General features: G+C 41.7%; 1 protein-coding gene across 3 annotated transcripts in view; it reads left to right on the top strand.

Moving 5' to 3' along the window:
- Positions 1-21,634, top strand: part of LOC121279035 (septin-7) — a 152,723-nt gene that overhangs the window by 30,121 nt on the left and 100,968 nt on the right. The window contains exon 2 of one of the 3 annotated variants that reach the window (XM_041189803.1): positions 17,421-17,464. The exons of the other annotated variants lie outside the window; for them this stretch is intronic. The gene's annotated coding sequence lies outside the window, so the exon portion shown is untranslated. The remainder of the gene's footprint in view (positions 1-17,420; positions 17,465-21,634) is intronic. 3 annotated transcript variants of the gene reach the window in all.

Below are 21,634 nucleotides of genomic sequence, written 5' to 3' on the forward strand. Positions count from 1 at the left end.
CAGTCTAGGACTGGGAGGCAGTTTCAGACTAAGGGTTTCCCAAATAAGACTGAGATGAGGAGGAATTTCTCCTCTGAGGATCATTAATCATGAGAATTCTGCCCCCTAGAGAGCAGTGGAGCCTGGGTCATTAAATATATTCGAGGCTGATTTGGACAGATTACTAATGTACAAGAGAGCCCAGGGTTATGCAGGGTAGGCAGGAAAGTGTAGCTGAGGAAGTTGGAGTTAATTAGAGCGGCCATGATCTTATTCAGTGATGGAGTAGGCTTGAAGGGCCAAATGGCCTACCCTTTTACGTTTATTATATTCAATGACGGAGTGACTAAAATCAGGGATGCTCAAGAATTGGAGCAGCACAGATAACTCCAGGGCCATGGAGTTGGAGGAGATTTGAGCTAAGTAGGGGTGAGGTCATGGATGGATCTGAAAACCAGGACAAAAATTTTAAAATCGAGTTGTTGCGTAAATAGGAGCTAGTGTAGGTCAGCAAGCGTAGAGTAAGAGGTGAATGGGATTTGGTATGAGTTAGGACAAGGGCAGCAGAATTTAGGAAGGCCTCAGACTACAGTGAGTAGAGTTTAGGAGGCCAGTCAGAGCGCAGTGGAATAGTTGAGTCTTGAGGTGACAGGCATGGATGAAGGTTTAGCATCAGATGAACTGAGGTAGAATTGAGAGATGCCATGGAGATGAAAGTAGGTGGTCTTCATCAGGCGTGGATATGTGGTTTGAAACTCATTTCTGAATCAAATAAGACACCAGTCCGGTTCAGATTCAGGCAGAGGATGATGCAAGGAAGTCTGAGGACAATGGCTTCGGCTTTCTCCAGTATTTAATTGGAGGAAATTTCTCATCCAGTGCTAGGCCTTCGTGAATATTTTAAACGTCATGATATCCCCAGGGTTTCAGTGAGCACAATCTCATGAAATTGTGTACCATATCCAGTTCAACTCAATAGAATCAGAGGGATGGCCATTTGGTCTACAGCAACTTCTTTATCTGCTCCTGCAAGTTCACATTCAAAATTTGTACTAACAGTAGTGGGATTCAAAAACACCTACTTAAAGCAATTGGAGCTTAAATCCAGTGCTTTATAGCATTAGCAGTGCTACAGCTAATGAATTGTCAGAGGAGGTCTATAACTATTTGCCCTGTAGACATTTCCAAATTTTGATAGATCTGAAGAGAGCATTTTGATGTATTCGATGAGATAAAGTCACTGGATAAATCGGTTGGTCACTGGTTTTCATTGAGGGAGGAACAATGGGGAATAATTTCAACCAAGAAGTATATTGGCTTGTGTAGTTAATTTCAACCTATTGGAAAATGGGACAAGCTTACATTTATATAGAATCTTTCACCTCAGCTATCGCCAAGTGTTCTACATTAAATTCAAATTACTTTTGAAGTTTTATCCCTGTGTAGCATAGCAGTCAATGTGCAGATAGCAGGATCCCTTAAACAGCAATGAGATAACTAACTAAACTTGCAAAGAGCTCCACACTCTTTGAAGAGTAATCTTCAGCCAGAGTTGTTTAAGCTAGTAGATTGCACAGTTAGTTCTGAGACAGTTACAAGACGATTTTTACTGGACTTTCACCTGAAGTTTTCAAGATGATTGAGTTATCTCATTGAAGTTGTGCGCAGTTTAACATTTAGAAATGAAAACCGCTTGGAGATATATGGAGTGTGACAAAAATAGTCGTTGAACCTTTTTCACTATACTGCTCATTGTGGTTCCCTTCCCCACCATGCAAAATAAAAAGTTGCTTATAATGACTATTACTTCTGGACTGGGCTTAGTCTATGGTGGTTTCAGTAAATGAGCTTTGTGGTTTCCCCTGTTGTGTGAAATTTCCTTAAAAGGAAATATGCCAAGTTATTATTTTTCATCCAATTAAGACAGTGTTAACTCGATGAAAACCTGTTGTTTGTGGAGAAATTGGATTTCACTTAAACCAATTTTGACCCTTTGGTGATTTCTTTTTAAGAGGACAACTTTTACTGACATAGCTCACAGCTTTTTATCTAAAGTGAGGGCCAAGGTTGGCTGAAAACAAACTCTTGTTAGTGTGTTGGTATGGCCTTCATATGGATGCACATTGCAGTGGACTTGGCATTCCGAGTGTGGGAACGAGTGTGTGCATTAGCAGCGACTCTCCTGCTGAATATCCAGAAATGAGGGAAAGACCTGAAGCGAAGGGTATCAATTTTAAAAGCTGGAGGGTGAATTGGAACTGTGCCAAAAGTGAATAATCTTCATCAAAAGCTATTAGAGAGGAGCAGCTCTTCTGGAGATCTGGGGTCAGATCTAGTTGAAGTGGAAAAACTTGTTTATAGCACACTTGTTTGAAACTTTGGCATTTTGTTTTTCAAACTGCTGACTGGTGGAAGCTTGCAGTAGATAAGCATGTTTATTCTCAGCCATTTGGAAGTTTTGAATATTTTAGATCAATAAATTACATTGTCTATTTTCATTGCATTTAAAAAAACCACAAGTATGAAAGTGTTAATAGTCATAGCATTGAACTCTCAATCCAATGTCAACATATCGACTTGTGAAATTAATTCAACAGATCTAGTGATCTGTGGGCTAGCAGGACAGTTTCATTTTAAAAGCTATTAGGATTCTGCTTCCGTCATTCATGTACTGGACATCGCGCGTCCTTACAACCTTCAGCTCTTAAACTCTTCCTTAATTCCTCTGGCTGTTAAATTTCTGCTGTCCGGTTACTGACAAGTGGAAATAGTTTTTCATGATTTACTTAATCAAAACCCTTCAGTTTTGAGCACTTACTCATCTCCTCTTGCTTCTTCATTATTTTCATGAACAGGGCTTTAGTTTCTTTTGACTCTCCTCCTACCTAAAGTATTTCACATTTCTGGTGTCACATGGAAGGAAACGTCAAAATATTTGGTATAGTCGATATTTTGTAATATTATTTGCCAAACCTGCTGATCCAGGATCGTTCCTTGTTGCAACCGGTTTCTGTGGTTGAAGATGTGAGGCAATATTCTATGCTCGAAGCAGTCACTTTCTACACAATTGGACTTGATTGTCTAAAGGATGTTTGACATCTGGCTCTTGAGTAATGAAATAGCTGAGAATCAAGTCCAAGTACAGAGAAGAGCCAGGTGGCGGATTAGTGGTATTGTCACGGGGGACCCGGGTTTAAATCACACCACGGCAGATGGTGGAATTTGAATTCTATAAAAATGTGGAATTAAAAGTCTAATGATCCTGAAACCATTGACGATTGTCGTTAAAACCCATCTGGTTTTCTAATGTCCTACGGGGGAGGAAGTCTGCTGGTCTCACCTGGCCTGGCCTACATGTGATTTCAGATCTGCAGTCATGTGGTTGACTGTTAAATGCCCTTCGAAATGGAAGAGCAAGCCACTCTGTTGTATCAAACCACTAAAATGTCAACAAAAAGGAATAAAACCGGACGGACGTAGGTACACCCACAGTGCTGTTAAGAAGGAAGCTCCAGGATTTTGACCCAACGACAGTGAAGGAACGGCGATATACTTCCAAATCAGGATGGTGAGTGACTTGGAGGGGAACTTCCAGGTGGCGGTGTTCCCATCTATCTGCTGCCCTTGTCCTTCTAGATGGTAATGGTTGTGGGTTTGGAAGATGCTGTTGAAGGAGCCTTGGTGAATTCCTGCATTGCATCTTGTAGATGGGTACAGACTGCTGCTACTGTGCATCAGTGATGGAGGGAGTGAACGTTTGTGGATGGGGTGCCAATCAAGCGAGCTGCTTTGTCCTGGATGGTGTCAAGCTTCTTGAGTGTTGTGGGAGCTGCACTCATCCAGACAAGTGGAGTATTCCATCACACTCGTGACCTTGCCTTGTAAATGGTGGACAAGCTAAGGGGAGTCAGGAAGTAAGTTACTTGTTGCAGGATTCCCAGCCTCTGACCTGCTCTTGTAACCCCAGTATTTATATGGCTAGTCCAGTCCAGTTCCTGTTCAGTGGTAGCCACCACCTGGAAGTTCCACTTCAAGCCACTCACCATCCTGACTTGGAAATATATCTCCATCCTCACTGTTGCTGGGTCAAAATCCTGGAACTCCCTCCCTAACAGCACTGTGGGTGTACCTACATACACCACAGGGGCTGCAGCGGTTCAAGAAAGCAGCTCAGCACCACCTTCTCAAGGGCAACTAGGGATGGGCAATAAATGCTGGCCCAGCCAGCGACGCCCACATCCCATAAATGAATAAGAAGAACTGTGGAGGTTTACAGCACAAAAGCCATTTAGTCTGTTGGCTCCTCGCTGAAGCAATTCAAATCCTTCCGAACCCCAGCCACCCTTTTCTCTCACCTGTCTTGTATATTTTCTCTGCCTCAGATATTAAATGATAGAATGCTGCAGAATAGTAGGGGTGTGGTATGGCAAGGTGGGGGGGCAACATTGATAGTAAATTTGAACAGCAAAGATTATTCATAACAAAGCTGAAGTGCAACACTCGATGAATTGCTCAGTTGCATAAGGTAAAGTTAATGGGGTTTCTCCACAACGTTTGATATTGTGTTGTATAGTATTTTTGGAACACTAGTTTGGAGTCGTCTTCCTCCTATAGAAATTGCCTAGCCCTTCATGGATCACGTGAAGTATGTGGGGCATGGGAGATTCGGGGCAAGCTATGCAAATTACTTCTGTTTCTTTGATTGGGATTCCTTTGTCACACCATGTGAAGGATTAAAAGTGTGGTTTCAGTTCCCGTAATGAGCCCTTGCTGTCTTTATTTCTGGGTGAAGGGATTGTATGAGAGAAAAACAATCCAATGCTGGTTTGGGGCTTTAGCAAAGAAAGGAACTGATCACACGATAATGCTTGCATTCACTGTGACTTCTGCAAAGTGATGGGTATTTAGTGTTGAATCATGTTGCTGCAGGCTATGTAGCCAGTTAAAGAGAAAAAAGTCAAATATTTCCATTTAGCCTTTAAAATGCAAGTAATTTGCTTTCACTGATTTAAAGTGGAACTTTGTGTGGATAACATTAATATCTGATTGGAATGCCACATTTGTCCTTGTTTTGGAGCCCCTGAAACCATTTGATCGTGTTAGCTTTGCTGCATTTTACATCACAATCCTATGTTTGAAATTCATGTTTTTTCAAAAATGAAACCGTTTGTCCAGCAGTGAGAGAAGCAGATGACATTGTTTTAAAGCCCCTGCCTCTGCAGCGTAGCCAGTTGTTTTGCAAAAACTATAATGTAGAATTAACAGAATGAAAAACAAATGAGGTGCAAATTCAGATCATCACAATTTGTTTGAGCAGCCACCAAATGCTGAAGTGTTAAATGTTTTGACCAATGTACTACCAGCTCCCAGTAGAATTCAAATGGCTTTTAAGGCAACAATGGCAGCTTCTTAAACTGCAATGCTTAGAAATGCAATATTGACTAGAACATCGGTGGCTTGGGTCTTGTTTCATTTAAATATTCGAAAATTACTGATAATAATTGGCTATTTTGTGAAACAGCACTCCTTTTCTGGTGTAAATTTTAAGATTGTTTCCACACAAATCATTTGAATCGGCACTATAACTGTACAAGAACATTACTTCATATTTGCCCATTGAGGGCATGAGACTTTGTAGTGTTCTCTGGATGGCAGTTTGCCATTTTAAAATTTTTCCTCCTTGGTTTACATGATTTCTTATCGCGCTGTCAGTCAAACCAGGACCTTCTCACTATGTGCTGAGGTTGTATCTATCCCTGGTGTTGTGAAGGATCAGTTTGGCCACATTGCTGCAAAACGCTCCATTTTGTTGGACTGTTCTGTATCGCCTGCCCGTTGTGAAAAAACTTGTGCAGGAAGCATCTTCTTGATAGACCAGAAGTCTATCAAGTAGTGGCTCGCTGAGCAGACTAGCAAAATAACTTGGCAGAATGGCTCATTGCGAGAACTTTGAAATGAGTACAATGACGTAGCTTGGCTGATGGTGAACAGGGTCCTCCCCCTCAACCTCTGCGTGCTGTCATCGAGGCATCTGTGGTGGGAAAGAGGCTGCTGCCCACCTCTTTCCGGAATGTTCCTTTGTGAACAAACCCTGAAAAGAGCTGAAGTGGTGTTTGTCTAAGTTCACCCCGAACAGTAATGTAATGCAGGACTCTGTGCATTATGGGCTGTTCCCAGGGATACATGCCAAGATAAAGATCAGCTGCTGCTGGAGGCAACTGAGTGAAAGACGCTTTTTGGTCTGCCTGAAAACTGCTGGTGTTCTAGTGCAAAGAGCTGTCGATGACCAAGTGCGCAGACTGGCACATTCCAAGATCCAGGACTATGTGCTGAGGGATGCACTAAAGCTTGGGCCATCTGCCACAAAGGCTCAGTGGGGAACGGCCAATGTCAATGGCCCTCCCACCACAGTATACCAAAGGGTTGGAACTCATAGTAAAATCCCTTAGACTATGTGCACCAGAGAATGTTTGGCATGAAATGTAAGTGGACATTGCAAATATAACCTGTAATGACAAGTGAAGTGGTGCATTTCATGCACTGTTTTAAAAGAAGCTGATCAGCACTGCACTTAATGTAATGTACCTAAGCAAATTTTGAGTATATATTTTTGAAAAAAAAACCTGAACATTCTCAATCTGTTTAATGAGGTTATATGTAGCCATCACCTGTGGCACCAAAGGATCCAGTTGATTTAGATTACAATGTGGATTTGCCAATATGTTCAGGCTGGTGCATAAACTGTAGACTCAAATGAATATTATTGTAAACAAATTGGTTATAGTGCAGAGTAATAACTAACCTGCATCACATTCCTGAAGTTTTTAGGAGGAGAAAGGCTTCATTATTTCACATCCACAAATTTTACTGAACTTGTCATGCTTATTGGATTTCACGTTTGAGCACATCAAATTCTTTTTTAAAAAAATGAAATGTGCATGGAAATGTTAGCGACCATTTCAATTGTGTAAGCTTCAATGCCCGAACTAGATTAAAAATGCCCCAATTTGTTTTAGTGAAAGCTTGCTGTTTTTTTTTTCACCTCAATTACAACCATTTACTCTAGGGCTGATGTTATAGAATGGCACAGGACAGAAGGGAGCACATTCATGCTCATTCCTTGGTCGAGCTATCCAATCAATCATGTCAAAGGTTATTATGGAAAATAAAAGCTCACGGTGTAGGGGGTGACACATTGGCATGGATAGAAGATTGGTTAGCTAACAGGAAACAGAGAATAGACTCAAATGGGTCATTTCCTGGTTGGCCAGAAGTAATGGTGTGCCACAGGGATCAGTGCTGGGACCTCAACTTGTTGCAATTTATATCAATGACTTGGATGAAGGGACAGAAGGTATGGTTGCTAAATTTGCTGATGACACAAAGGTAGGAACTAAATTGTGGGAAGAGGACATGAGGCTGCAGAGGGTTATAGAAAGGTTAAGTGAGTGGGCTAAGATCTGGTGAATGGAGTATAATATGGGCAAATGTGAAATTGTCCATATTGACAGGAAGAATAAAAGCAAAGCATAATATCTAAAAGGTGAGAGATTGCAGAGCTCAGATTCAGAGGGATCTGTATGTCCTAGTGCATGAATCTCAAAAGGTTAGTATGCAGGTACAGCAAGTAATTAGGAAAGCTAATAGAATGTCAGTGTTTATTGCGAGGGGAATTGAATACAAAAGTACAGAGGTTATACTTCAGTTGTAAAGGGCACAAATAAAAATACCTGGAAAAACTCAGTAGGTCTCACAGCATCTGCAGAGAGGAACACAGTTAACGTTTTGAGTCTGTATGACTCTTCAACAGAACTATGGAAAAAAGAACTCATTTCTTGCTATCTTGACTCCATTCTCTCTCCCCTTGTCCAGTCCCTTCCCACTTACATCTGTGATTCCTCTGACACCCTACATCATATCAACAATTTCCAGTTCCCTGGCCCCAACCGCCTCCTCTTCACCATGGACGTCCAATTCCTCTACACCTCCCTACCCCACCGGGATGGTCTGATGGCTCCCCACTTCTTCCTCGAACAGAGGCCCGAACAATCCCCATTCACCACTACTCTCCTCCGTCTGGCTGAACTTGTTCTCTCACCGAACAATTTCTCCTTGGACTCATCTCACTTCCTCCAAATAAAAAGTGTGGCTATGGGTACCTGCATGGGCCCCAGCTATGCCTGTCTCTTTATGGGGTATGTGGAACATTCCTTGTTCCAGTCCTACTCCGGCCCACTCTCACAACTCTTTCTCCGGTACGTCGATGATTACTTCGGTGCTGCTTCATGCTCTCGTCTGGACCTGGAAAAATTTATTAATTTTGCTTCCAATTTCCACCCCTCCATCATTTTCACATGGTCCATCTCTGACACTTCCCTTCCCTTTCTTGACCTCTCTGTCTCAATTTCTGGTGATAGACTGTCCACCAATATCCATTACAAGCCTACCGACTCCCAACGCTACCTCAACTACAGCACCTTACACCCCGCTTCCTGTAAGGACGCCATCCCATTCTCTCAGTTCCTTCGCCTCCGTAGCATCTGTTCTGATGATGCCACTTTCAAAAACAGTTCCTCTGACATGTCCTCCTTCTTCCTTAACCGAGGTTTTCCACCCACAGTGGTTGACAGGGCCCTCAACAGTGTCCGGCCCATCTCCCACGCATCCGCCCTCACACCTTCTCCTCCCTCCCAGAAACATGATAGGGTGCCCCTTGTCCTCACTTATCACCCCACCAGCCTCCGCATTCAAAGGATCATCCTCCGCCATTTCCGCCAACTCCAGCATGATGCCACCACCAAACGCATCTTCCCTTCACCTCCCTGGTGGCATTCCGTAGGGATCGTTCCCTCCGGGACATCCTGGTCCACTCCTCCATCACCCCCTATACCTCAACCCCCTCCCACGGCACCTTCCCATGCAACTGCAGAAGATGCAACACCTGCCCCTTTGCTTCCCCTCTCCTCACTGTCCAAGGGCCCAAACACTCCTTTCAAGTGAAACAGCATTTCACTTGCACTTCCCTCAATTTAGTCTACTCCATTCGCTGCTCCCAATGCGGTTTCCTTTACATTGGAGAGACCAAATGCAGACTGGGTGACTGCTTTGAAGAACACCTTCGGTCTGTCCACAAGCATGACCCAGACCTCCCTGTCGCTTGCCATTTCAACACTGTACCCTGCTCTCATGCCCGCATGTCTGTCCTTGGCCTGCTGCATTGTTCCAGTGAAGCTCAACGCAAACTGGAGGAACAGCACCTCGTCTTCCGACTAGGCACTTTACAGCCTTCCGGACTGAATACTGAGTTCAACAATTTTAGATCATGAACTCTCTCCTCCATCCCCACCCCCTTTCCCATCCCCCCTTTTTCTCCAATAATTTATATATATTTTTCTTTTCCCACCTATTTCCATTATTTTTAAATGTATTTTCATCCACTGTTTTATCTCTACCTTTTAGCCTATTTCGATCCCTTCCCCCCACCCCACCCCCACTAGGGCTATCTGTACCTTGCTCGTCCTGCTTTCTACCCTTAATGCCACCTATTATCACGTTTCTTAGATAATATCACCACCTTCAACACCTCTTTGTCCTTTTGTCTATGACATCTTTTGGCTATCTCCACTTATCACTGGCCCTCTATCCAGCTCTACCTGCCCCACCCCCCCATTAAACCAGCTTATAATTCAGCTCTTTTCTATTTTTCCTTAGTTCTGTTGAAGAGTCATACGGACTCGAAACGTTAACTGTGTTCCTCTCCGCAGATGCTGTCAGACCTGCTGAGTTTTTCCAGGTATTTTTGTTTTGGATTTCCAGCATCCGCAGTTTTTTGCTTTTATCAGTTGTACAGGGCATTGGTGAGACCACATCTGGATTACTGTGTACACTATTGGTCTTTTTTTTTAAGGAAAGATGTAAATGTGTTGGAAGCAGTTAAGAGAAGCTTTACTAAACCAATACCAGGAATGGGCAGGTTGTCTTATGAGGAAAGCTTGAACAGACTCGGCTTGTATCCGCTGATTGAAACACAAGATCCTTAGGGGTCTTGACAGGGTGGATGTGGAAAGGATGTTTCCTCTTGTGGGGGAATCTAGAAGTAGGGGTCATTGTTTAAAAGTAAGGGGTCACCTATTTAAGACAGCTGAGAAGAAGTTTTTTCTGAGGGTTGAGAGTCTTTGGAACACTTCCTCAAAAGGCAGTGGAAGCAGAGTCTTTGAATATCTTGAATGTTGAGCTAGATAGATTCTTGATAAGCAAGGAGCTGAAAGGTTATCTGGGGTAGGCAGAATGTGGTGTTGAGGTTACAATCAGATCAGCCATGATCTTATTGAAAGGCAGAGCACTCACGAAGGGCCGGATGGCTTACTCCTAATTTGTATGTTCGTAACCTATTCTTTTTGGAATGTTAATATTGAATCTGCTTCCACTACCTTTTCAGGAATTGTATCTAAGATGACAACTTGCTGAGCTTTTCAAAAGAAAGTCTTGTATCTTGCCAGTCTATGCCCTCTGGTAACTGACCTTTCTGCATCAGAAGCAGTTTCTCTTTAGTTACTCTATCAAGACCTTTGTTCAGGCAGCCTGTTTCCAGCGATTCCGCTTTTATTCCGGTTCACATTCTGTTATTAGTTTTTAGTTCTGCAGAAGTTTAATGTTCCATCCTTGACATTAAGCTTATTAAACCAATGTTTGCCACAATAATGTACAAGAGAATTTGGAAGGCATCTTATTGTTTATATACTGAAGCATCATCAACTATAAGCACCACAGTACAACTTATTTGAATCATAGATTAGTTATAGCACAGGAGGAGGCCATTCTGTCTGTCCTGTTCATGCTCTCCAAGAGCAAATCAGCCACTCAAACTTCCCCATCCTTACCCTGTTGTCTGGCAATTTTCTTTGATTGTCCTTTCTAAGTTCCTGCATTCCCCTTGCCTATTCTAGTTGGGAACAGCATTCCTGATGCAACTGGAGATCTGGCTATGAACCCGTTCAGTTCAAAGGTGCCCTGTGTGGATTTGCCACTAGCTGTCCACTCTTTGCAAGCACAGTTGTATCCAGGAACCTCTTTATATCTGCCCACCTGGATAGTGGGTTGTTGTCAGAAATGGCTGCTGTGATTTTAAATGCTGTGTTGGTGGGTTTTTCAAGCCTTTGTGAATGAGAAGATCAGTGTTACTCATGACTTTCTTCATCTCCTGGTGCATGCTGGCATTGCGGCAAGTGGCAGGCAGCATAATGTGGGATGGCACAGGGAGCCACTCAGTGGCCCTAAACATCCACGATCCTGTCCTGTTGGTCACATTTAGCTGCAGGCCCACAATCTTGTGTGTAGCAGCTGCAATGTCATGAGGCACAATATTAATCTGCAGGAAAATGTCTAGGGCTACTGTTGTGGGTGTTGTGTCCTGGCTGTGCTCCCCTGCGATGTTTGTGAGTTTCTGGACCAGGTTCACAGTGGTTTTTACTTTTTGGTAAGTGTTTATGAAATGAGGCGGATGACACCTTGGTATTTTTCGCTGGGATGTTGGGTAAGCCAGTTTCTGCAGAAGGAAATGTTGAGCTCTTTCCTGGCGAAGTCATCATTCAGATGGAATGCCAACATATTTGATCATCTCTGGACTGGGGTGAAGTAGCATTCAGAAGGCCCAGATTGCTGGTTAGCGTCTTAGTGCTTCCTCTAGCATTGATGTCTGTGTCAGCAGTGCTATGTCAAATTTCTGGGACTTGATGCAGGCATATAAACCATATAGATGTCAGAAAGGCTGGTCTGAGGACCAACTCATGTTGTAGACTATTGGTGAGCATCTGTGTTCAGCTGGTCTCATCACCAAGATCAATTCGGAACTTAGAGCTGCTTGTTAGCGTGTTCAAAAGACTGGGAAGTTTTGCGGCATTGAATAATTATTGAAAGCTTCAGCTGCAGGCTTTTGAGCTGGATAGCATCACAGTTCCATCATCCTCTGGGTGCCGTCTGACTTCTCCCAAATGTCTTTTTTCTTCAGGTGGGATGATACGTTTAATATTTGCAGCTTATTTGCTTACAGGGACTGTCACAACAAAACCAGATCAGGAATACTTCACGTAGGAAATACTAGATAATTACAATCAATTATAACTTTCTTAGCATGATTCTTGATCATTGCTGTATTAATCAACCTGTCTGGATCGAACAGCTCTTGTGCTTTACATGGCTTGGTTAGCAAACAGAATCCGTTAGTAAAAGTAAGGGCACTGCTTAATTCGAGAACTGGAGAGCAACCCATAATGAAAATTTGTAAGAAACTTTGCCATTATATTTGCTGAAACGCTAGAGATAGCACATGTGGAAATTCCTTAATTTTGAAATGACCATTTTAAGTTATTTAAATTAAATCCAAATGCATATTTGTTAATGGATTTGTTTGCCTGAACTATTTTGCACTTTGCACTTAGTTTGGGGAAGATCTTTATCCCATTTTTCTGGCAGAAGAAATTCACTTGGGTGCTGAAACTAGATCTAGTTTATAAAACAATGCCAGATTCTGAATGTGCTAATCTTTCTAACAAAGCGTCCAAGTTCTTTCGAACTTTTGCGATCTGCCCTAGTTGCCAATGTGATGAACTCTACCACTAGGAAATGTTGACAACAAACGTTGCCTTTGTTTGGTGCTTTTAACATAGAAAAACTTAACAAGGCAGTTCACAGAAATTGACAAAATTCAGACAAAAATTGACACCAAGCCAAAAAGGTGACATTTGGAGGAGCAGCTAACAGCTTGGTCGGGTGGAGTTGCAGAGTGGCTGAAGAAGGGAAGTCCAGCCCTTAGGGAAGAGATGGCTGAACGTATGGCCACCACTGGTGGTCAGAGGTGAGTTGAGAAAGAGTTCTCAGGGTTGCAGGGCGGAAGAATATTGCGAAGAGAGGGCAGGGTGAGCCCATGAGAGGATTTAAAGACGAGTATGAGTATTTTGATAGTAAGGATGTGGAGAATTTGAGACTAGGGGCCAATGTAAGTCAGTGAGCACATCGGTGAGTAGGACGGTGCAGATTAGAATACAAACAAGAGTTTTGCATGACCTGAAGTTCATGGAGGATAGAGATGGGGAGCCCAGCAGAGAGTTTTCCCACTGATTCCCATTGACTCCAGTTTTGCTGGGGCATGATCTTATTGAATGGCAAAGCAGGCTCGAGGGGCTGAGTGGCCTATTCCTAATTTATATGCTCGTATACATATATTCGTAACAGTGGGGGTGAATCCTGAAGGGTCATGAGGACTCGAAACGTCAACTCTTTTCTTCTCCGCCGATGCTGCCGGACCTGCTGAGTTTTTCCAGGTAATTCTGTTTTTGTATTCGTAACAATGATAGTTTGAAGTACAGCAACATGAAATGATACAAGTAGGCTAAAGAACACTTTGAAATTTACTGAAGTCATTTATAATATAAATTAAACTTAATATCATCATTTGTAAACTATATATTCCTTGTGTTATTTAGCAATTGGTCATGTAAATTTAAAATGAAATACATTTTAAAAAATTTAATGTTTTTAACTTACATTTTTAAAACAGAAGCATTGTCTGAACTGTAGACGGACGTGTGTGCGTGTGTACACATTCATAATGTCGTGCTGTTGGACCTGTGTTAGCTATTTTGGAGGAAGTCAGTCCAAATCAGCTGGTTCAGAGTACTGACAGACCCTGGAGGATGCTGCCTGCTGGAACTGCAGCTGATCTTGGGCAATCAGTAGAGATTGAAGCTCCAGCCTTTTGGATTCAGTTCATCTTTCATCAGTTCTTGTGACCAAGTCTGTTAAAATACGTATTTTCTGCTGGTACTTAATGTAGAAAAAAGTTTCAGACTCAGCTTGAATTTGTGCAGTGCAAGCATGAGATGACCACCTTTGCAATGTATTGATTTGTTTCCCCCAGTTAAGTATCGGGAACGCTGAAGCCATCTTCACCTGCCACAACTTTCTACTCTTGCTATAGATTCCATCCTTGTCCTTCGGCCATCTGTGGTTGAACCAGTTCATGGTCCTGCCATCATATTTGAGTCCCAGCTGAGTATCCTCCCAAATCCTCTTTACAAAGACCACTTATTTCAGTATCTTTAACATTGGCCACGTCAGCTCTTCTGGTGTTGAAGCTCTTATTCAGTTGTTGCTTCCGACTTAACTTTTCCAATGTTCTCCGTCTGCAAGTTGCAATTTACGCATGCTCAGCGGCACAGAATCCGCCTTGCCCTTCACTGACTTGCATTGGCTCATAGTCCTTCATGACCTCATTTAAAATTCCTTAGCTTTGCATTTAAAATCCCTGCACAGCCACACTCTTCAATACCCCTGTAACCTCTAACAAACCACCGCCCCCAAATTCTCAGTTCCTTTGATTCCCCCTGCCCCTTCATCATCCCCCTGCCCCCACACTGCTATAGCTTACATCCCTTACATTCTTCCCTCACTCTCTTCATCTTTCTCCTTTAAAATCCATCTCTCTAATCAAGCTTTTGATCACCCCTCCTAACATCGTTGGCCAGATTTCCATTTCGCTTTGCACCACTCAAGTGCCTTTGGATGTTTGTCTGCATTTCAGGTGCTATATTAAATTAATTGATAGACAAGGGACTCGGGGGTTATGATGGGCAAGCAGGATGGTGGAGTTAAGAACAGAACCTGATATGCCATGATTTTATTAAATAGCGGAGCAGGCTCAAAGGACTGAATAGCATACTCTTGCTCCAAAGTCTTCCTTTGCGAATTTTCACTCTTAACTGAGTATCCATTTATTTGATTGTGCCTTTGGGGCATTGCCAAGCTCTTCCAGAGCATGATGCCTGTTAACGTTTCATGAAATAACCAAAAAAGCTCAGCTAACAAATGATCAGTTTCTTTGGTTAATAGACCTGCAAAGATCTACCAGGCCATGTTATTCAAGTAGCACAAGTCATAAGGGAAATTGTGGTCTGGGAGGATTTCTAAAACAGTACGATGATGTCCTACTTAAAATATTGAGTTACTGGATTTTCACCTTTCTGAACTGTGGCCTGCATGGCTTCAGTCAGGAGCGACTGTGCTTTTGATATAACTAGAAATTATAATTCCTATTTCCTTTTTACCCCAAGTGGAATCCTGCAACCAGTGTCTGGCTTTAAAGGTTTAGCCGAAAACTGGTATTGATGGGGCAAAGCAATCAAAGCCACCTCTGTGCCATGGAGTTGGTACACAGCACTAGAAGAGTGACCATCAAGAGTGACCACCACAATTGCTCCTGGCTGGGATCAGCGAAAAGAACAGACCAGGCAACAAAATGAGAATTGTCTTTGTTTATATAACTTGGCAGCACACAGAGCGGCGCATTTACTCGAGCCATTCAGTCGTGTGGCTTTTACAAATGAATTTTTGTCTGCTAATGTGTTTGCTGATTCAACAAAATATATACAGAGTTTATATTTCCTCAGATTGTTAAACACTTTGCAAAAGAGACCCAGGGAAAGTGCCAAAAATGAAATTTCAAGTGTTGAATCATTTTTGCAATTTTAATCAAGCTGTTCTTTAAGAATTCTCCAAGTGATGGGTATTTATATTGAAATATTCAGGTGGGCCAGTGGGCATTTCATTCTAAAAGCAGCCTGCATATAGCTGGTGAATGTGAGATTTACATCCTTGAAATACGCCCACAGTTCCCCTCATTTCAACACTGTTTATTGGCATGGAGCCATGATGCAAGTTTTTACAATCACTAATATCCTGAAATTTGTGCTCATATATCCCAGAACATCTCTGGGTTTACATTTTGTGGCTCAAATTTTAGGAGATATGGGCAGTTGGATACGAGAATGGAGATTACTGTTAAACTCCTTATTTTGGGTTGAGAGGAAGCATGTTCCTTGGCTTCTTGTATAATGACGTACATTGATATTTGCCTTATTTTTTTCCCTTTTCTGTGGAGAAATGCCTAGCTTCCACTCATTCCTTTTGGCAAAAGGACAAGATCACCAAGCGCCCTCGTTAATAACTGGTACATACTTTACTCTTGCTGTGCTGAGCCTGGTTGTTTTTTGCATCATTAATTGTTAAGGGACTGGTGAGTTTTTTTGGCCAGTTTCAGTTCCACAGCAATTATCCATGCAGATACCCGCTGCTTGGGCATTTGATTGCAGGTTGAATGTTTGTACAGCAGGACTAAAGACTATAAAAACAACTTGGTTGATTGCAGGAAATTCTCAAGCTGTCCTAGAACTTTATACTGTGCTGTACTTGGGCACTCAACTTTCTCTGTAGGCCTGAACTTAAATCACAAAGGAGTACAATTCCCTCTGTGCTGTCTGAAATACAACGCAAAAGTTTTTTTCCTTTAAAAAGATGGATAGGTATGTTTGGTAAATACGTCTAAACTCTTATTTGTTCATGGGGCATGGGCATCGCTGGCAAGGTCACCATTTATTGACCACCCCTCATTGCCCTTGAATTGAGAGGCTTGTTCAGTTATTTTTGAGGGCAGGTAAGAGCCAACCATGTTGCTGAGGGTCTGGAGTCACATGTAGGCCAAACTGGGTAAGGACAACAGATTTCCTTCCCTATAGGGTGAACCAGATGGGTTTTTACAGCAGTCGGTAGTTTCAAGATTGTTGTTAATGAGATTATTCCAGATTTACTAATTCAATAGAATTTAAATTCCCCCAGCTACAGTAATGGCATTTGAACTCCTGTCTCTGGAGCATTAGACTGGGCCTTTGGATTACTTATCCCGTAACCTAACCACTATTCTACCATACACTTCAATAAATCCAAGCTTGTGGTTCATTTGTAGTTTTAAACTTATTTTGCACTTGCATTTTGCTACTTGCATCCTCCTGATTCTTCCTCCTGTTCCAGGTTCCAGCATGAATGGCCAAGGCCTATAGTTAAATTTTTTAGATTGGAAAGAGCTACATGAAAATGTGGTAAAGTGGGGATGAAAGAGTCTAGGTGACGAGCTTGGGTTTTAAGAAGTCTTGACCAATCAAGGTGACAGGTTCTTGAACAGAGCTGACAGGGACTCAGCCCTGAGCCTGCAAGGATAAAATGAGGAGGAAGTCCCTATGTACAGGTATATTTTCAAGCCTAGTGGGATCAGAGAAAGTTGAAAGTTAAGAGTATCGCTCCTGTACAGAAAGACAATAGATTCAACACAGATTGGAGACTGAAGTTGAGAGGAGATTTCCTTTAGACGTCCAATAACTCCAGGTAATGGATGTACTATTTCAATTTTGGCCTTGGAGAATTTGAAGTTGTCAGATTTATTGGGTAGATGATATGGAGCTTCAGTAATTGAGGTTCCGGGGACAATCAAGGGTGTTGAAGTTTCTAAGACTTGAAGCTAGTACCATTAAAATATGCAGATATTAGACTTGCAAAAAAAATAAAAGATCTTTTTGAATAATTGGAAAAACAAGGTTTTCATTTTCCTTTCAAAGGGCTTGGAGGTGAAGATGTACTGATTCAGTCGTTGCAAGAGAAGGTGAGGTTGTATGCAATTTGAAGAACATGGAATGTAAAATAAAATGACCACTAAGATTATACACGTTAACAGATTGGCAGAGGTGATCAGTTTCAAGGTGGGGAGATCCTTTGAGGAACTCTGAGTTAAGTGTTAGAATGAGATATCAATTTTATGGAGTAATTGGAAATGACATTCTTACATTAGAAGGGAACAATATCTTTAGAGATTGGCAATGAGACTTGCAATTGCAAGACTTACATGGCTGGCAAAGGATAGTACTGTAGTGACTAGAATTTAAATTCATGACTATTAGAGATATAAATTGTGTTGGTATCGATATTTGACAGCATGGACCTCGTGGCAGTCTAATCTGCATTTATGGGGACCTTGTCTGATCCATTGGCTGCACCTTTGGTCAGCAAACATGTCCCCCTCCTTTGAAATCTCTCTGTTTTTGAACTTGCAGGCAGGTTATGGTACACCTCTATTTAACACTGATGATTAAGCTTGAGATACCTTAGTTTGAAATGAGCTTTTTGCCATGAATTTTATTTAATCACAGTTCTGCACATCTACTTCACTGAAGAATTGGCCATGAAAAAGTTGTGTAGATTTATATAAAATATTTATTCCTGCAGAAATATTTTTAAAATAACAGTGTAGCTTTAAGAGAAGTAGATAAAATTGATTTTGGGTATTTAATCTGGCCAGAAGACTATTTGAAATATGAGTAGAATTACTCGAAGTATATGGCCTTTTGCTACATTTGAGAAGTAGGATTCATCACTGTATGAAATCTCTTGCTAGCATGTCGTCTTGTGGAATATCATGCAGCAAGTGTATCCAGGGGACAAAAACACCATTTATATTTGAGGAAAGGATTAGGTTGCGTGGGTTAGCATGCTGACTGTACTTTTGGAACAGCCTGAACCCATTGCATCCAGAACCAATTTGGCTCACAGGACCCTGTATAAAATGAGTTTGAGTATAGTATATTTCCTAGTGAACATTGATCTGCAACACATCTTAAATTGTGCGCAATATGACTTAAACAGGATAATTGTGGCATTTCCATTTTTTCCAGTCATTGGTGGTGGGGGGTGGTGTGGGCCGGGGCAGTTGGAGGTTGGAACGAACTTTAAATTTTGTGGCTTCCTTTAGGGAGCTTTACTGTGCACCAAACGTCATTATAACCAACCTGGGAGTGTTAGCAAGCATTGGATACTCAAAAGAGAGAAAAGTGTTGAGTTTTTTTTTCAGGTTTAACATCTGATCCTCTCATTCACATCTTTCACATTCCTTCCAAAATTGCTTTATTTTTAGATCACGTACTGCTTGTAATAATAGTTCAGATAGAATCCTCAACTGAGAGTATATAAACAGGTTGAGTTGAACTCTGGCACTCCGTCTTTTCATGTTACATTTAAAGCGCAGTTAAGCACCGTAAGTATGACTGACCAGGAGCCTTGTTCAAACTGCTGAGTGATATAAAGAAAAAGGGTGTCAGAGCCAAAAATGTAGTTTGGTCTGCATTGGATACAACAATAAGGCGCCTCTCCAGCACAGTACAATAAATTATATGCCAGTCAATATTTGTATGGTAATGAAATTGCAGTTATATTTCTGCTAACCCCCAGTTCATTTGAATAAATAAGATTTGCAAACCTATCCAATCTAGTATAAATGATAGTAGGATGCATATACAGGGGAGTAATACAGCTTTAGAAAACATTAGAAGTGTAGGCCTGTGTATTGCCTTGTTCAAGTTAGAGCGTTCCTTTCAGTAGAGCTGTAATATGTGATTTATGTCCAAGAATTCCTGAAGATACTGCGCATTGTATTGAAGGAACCTGATGATTTCCAGAACTTGTTATACTTCATTATATCTACTCGTGCTTGCGCTCAGACACAATTATTTTATCCAGATGAGTTTTTAAAAATACATTGCTGCAGGAAAATGCTGATGCAAAGCTGCAGTTGTTAACATCTTGCCTAATCCACCTGACAGTTTAAGGTTCCGTATTTTAGCAATGCTTCAGCATTTTATTTTCACTTCAGATTTCCAGTATCTGCGTTATTTTGCTTTTGTATCAGAAATTCTGAGAAACGGGCCATAGTTCATCCATTTGTCACCATCAACATCAAAACTTCACTTCAAACCTTTCCTCATCCTTTGCAGTGTGCAAATCAGTCAGCATTTGCAAAATGGTAGCACCTCACTGCACAAATAAATTCTCATTCACTGTCTTTCATTTTGGGGATGAGACCCAAACATAATTGCCATAGCTTGGAAATGGTGCTGAAATATGGGACCTTACAAACTGCCAGTTAGATGAGACAGAAGGCTGAGAATCAGGCATTGCATTAGCAATTTACTGCAGCAATGTATTTTTAAAAAGTGATCCAGATAAAATAATTGTGTCTGGGTGTAAGCAAGAGAATTCAGATATAGCAAAGTAAAAAGTTAGGAATGTAATGAGGGCTCTTCATAATGTGCAGTATCTTCAGGAATTTATAGATATAAATTATACATATGTTCCTACTATGTTTTTAATCTTAGCAAGGCTATACTCAGGCCTACATTGTGAAGTTTTAAAAAGCTGTATTACTTTCCTCTATATGCATCACACCAACATATTTATATTAGATTATAAAGATTTGCAAGTGTTGAACTGGGATCATCAGATGTACAATTCTGATTGTCACCACACAAGTTTAGAATAGCATAAAATTTGAGTACTGTTGGAAAAGAGACATGTTGAAACTTTTCATCTTGCATGCATCAAGGCACTCTCAATACCAATATAAGAGGAAAACAACAATTATACTGTATGTGTAGAGAGTGTTGATTGGTTTGCAAGTGGCATTGCCATGGAGAATGCACCAACGATGGTGACTGACAGTTAACTGCCACGCATTGTTTGAAATTTAAACCAGCAGCTTGACCCTCATTGGTCAAGGCATTGTCCTGAGGAATGAGTCAGCGAATGGCTGTCACTTATTTTGTTTAGTTGAAGCAGGCTCAATGTGTGTACATGTTCTTCCTGTCTGCAAAGAACAGGGCCCTCTGTATTAATGTAGCTGCCGGTACACACACATGCACCACGCTGCGAGACTGACTGACAGTCTTAAATTGGTTGTCAGTGTAATTCTTAGCACATAGAGGATTATTTAGCAAATGTCCATTCGCAGAATCACATGTAATGTTGGGCGCTGTTTTGAATTTTGCAAGCATGGGCTGGTTGCATATGGTCAGTACCTTGCTTGTTGTGAGCAGCAGAAGGGACAATGCTGTTTGATCCAACCTGCCAGTCTTTGGGGCATATGGCCTACATAGCTAGCATCACACTGGCACTGTAATTTACATACCACATTACTTGTTTGTGTGATAGGCAGAACGTCTTTTTGGCTTGATGGCAGCATCCTGTTAGTAGCAGCACGAGTGGTATTCCCCTCTGCAAAGTGTCTTGATGAGTACAAGGTGAAAAGCTTTGACATTTCTTTTTTCCAGCAATACTGAAATCCTGTACACCAAATAACAACTACCATAAAATTTCTTGTACTGTGCTAGATCCTGGTTAGAAGCCAGTGCATGACTTTGTTTAATATGGCGACCTTAGGGTGCCATCATTGTCCACACGATTTTGACAGGTTGGTCAGAGTTTGGGGATGTCAAACCACAATGACCGAGATCATCAGACCGCTGTGCGCCTTTGCAGCTGGTGAGATGCACAGTCTTCCTTTGCTTGTTCTATTGTTCATGAACCCTTGGAACAAACTTTGCCTGGCATCTCCCCGATCTTGTCGCCATGGATGACCCTACCAGGAGCAAAGAGCTTCCAACAGCATCGCTCGACGGAACGTTGGGGTATCCAAGTCTCTCCTCCACATCAAGCTGGTGATCCACAGAACAGTGTGCAAGAAAGGGTTCTTACTGTAGTGCCCACTGCACATCAAATAACATGTTCAGCTTTGGTAACATTATCCTTTTATACCACTCAGCAAATTAAACAAGGTTCCTGTATAGCCATGTCTATGAAAGCCTGGCTTGCAAAGTAAAACGCTGGAGAGGGTGGTATTTTATTGTAAGTAATTCACCTGTTTATTGGATGGCTTTAGGGAAGCCCAACTGCACTACTCACGTTGCTTCAGTTATAAGGACTACCTTAACGGTCTAGAGAGGGAACT

This window comes from Carcharodon carcharias, chromosome 6 (assembly GCF_017639515.1).
Source record: "Carcharodon carcharias isolate sCarCar2 chromosome 6, sCarCar2.pri, whole genome shotgun sequence".
NCBI lineage: Eukaryota > Metazoa > Chordata > Chondrichthyes > Lamniformes > Lamnidae > Carcharodon > Carcharodon carcharias.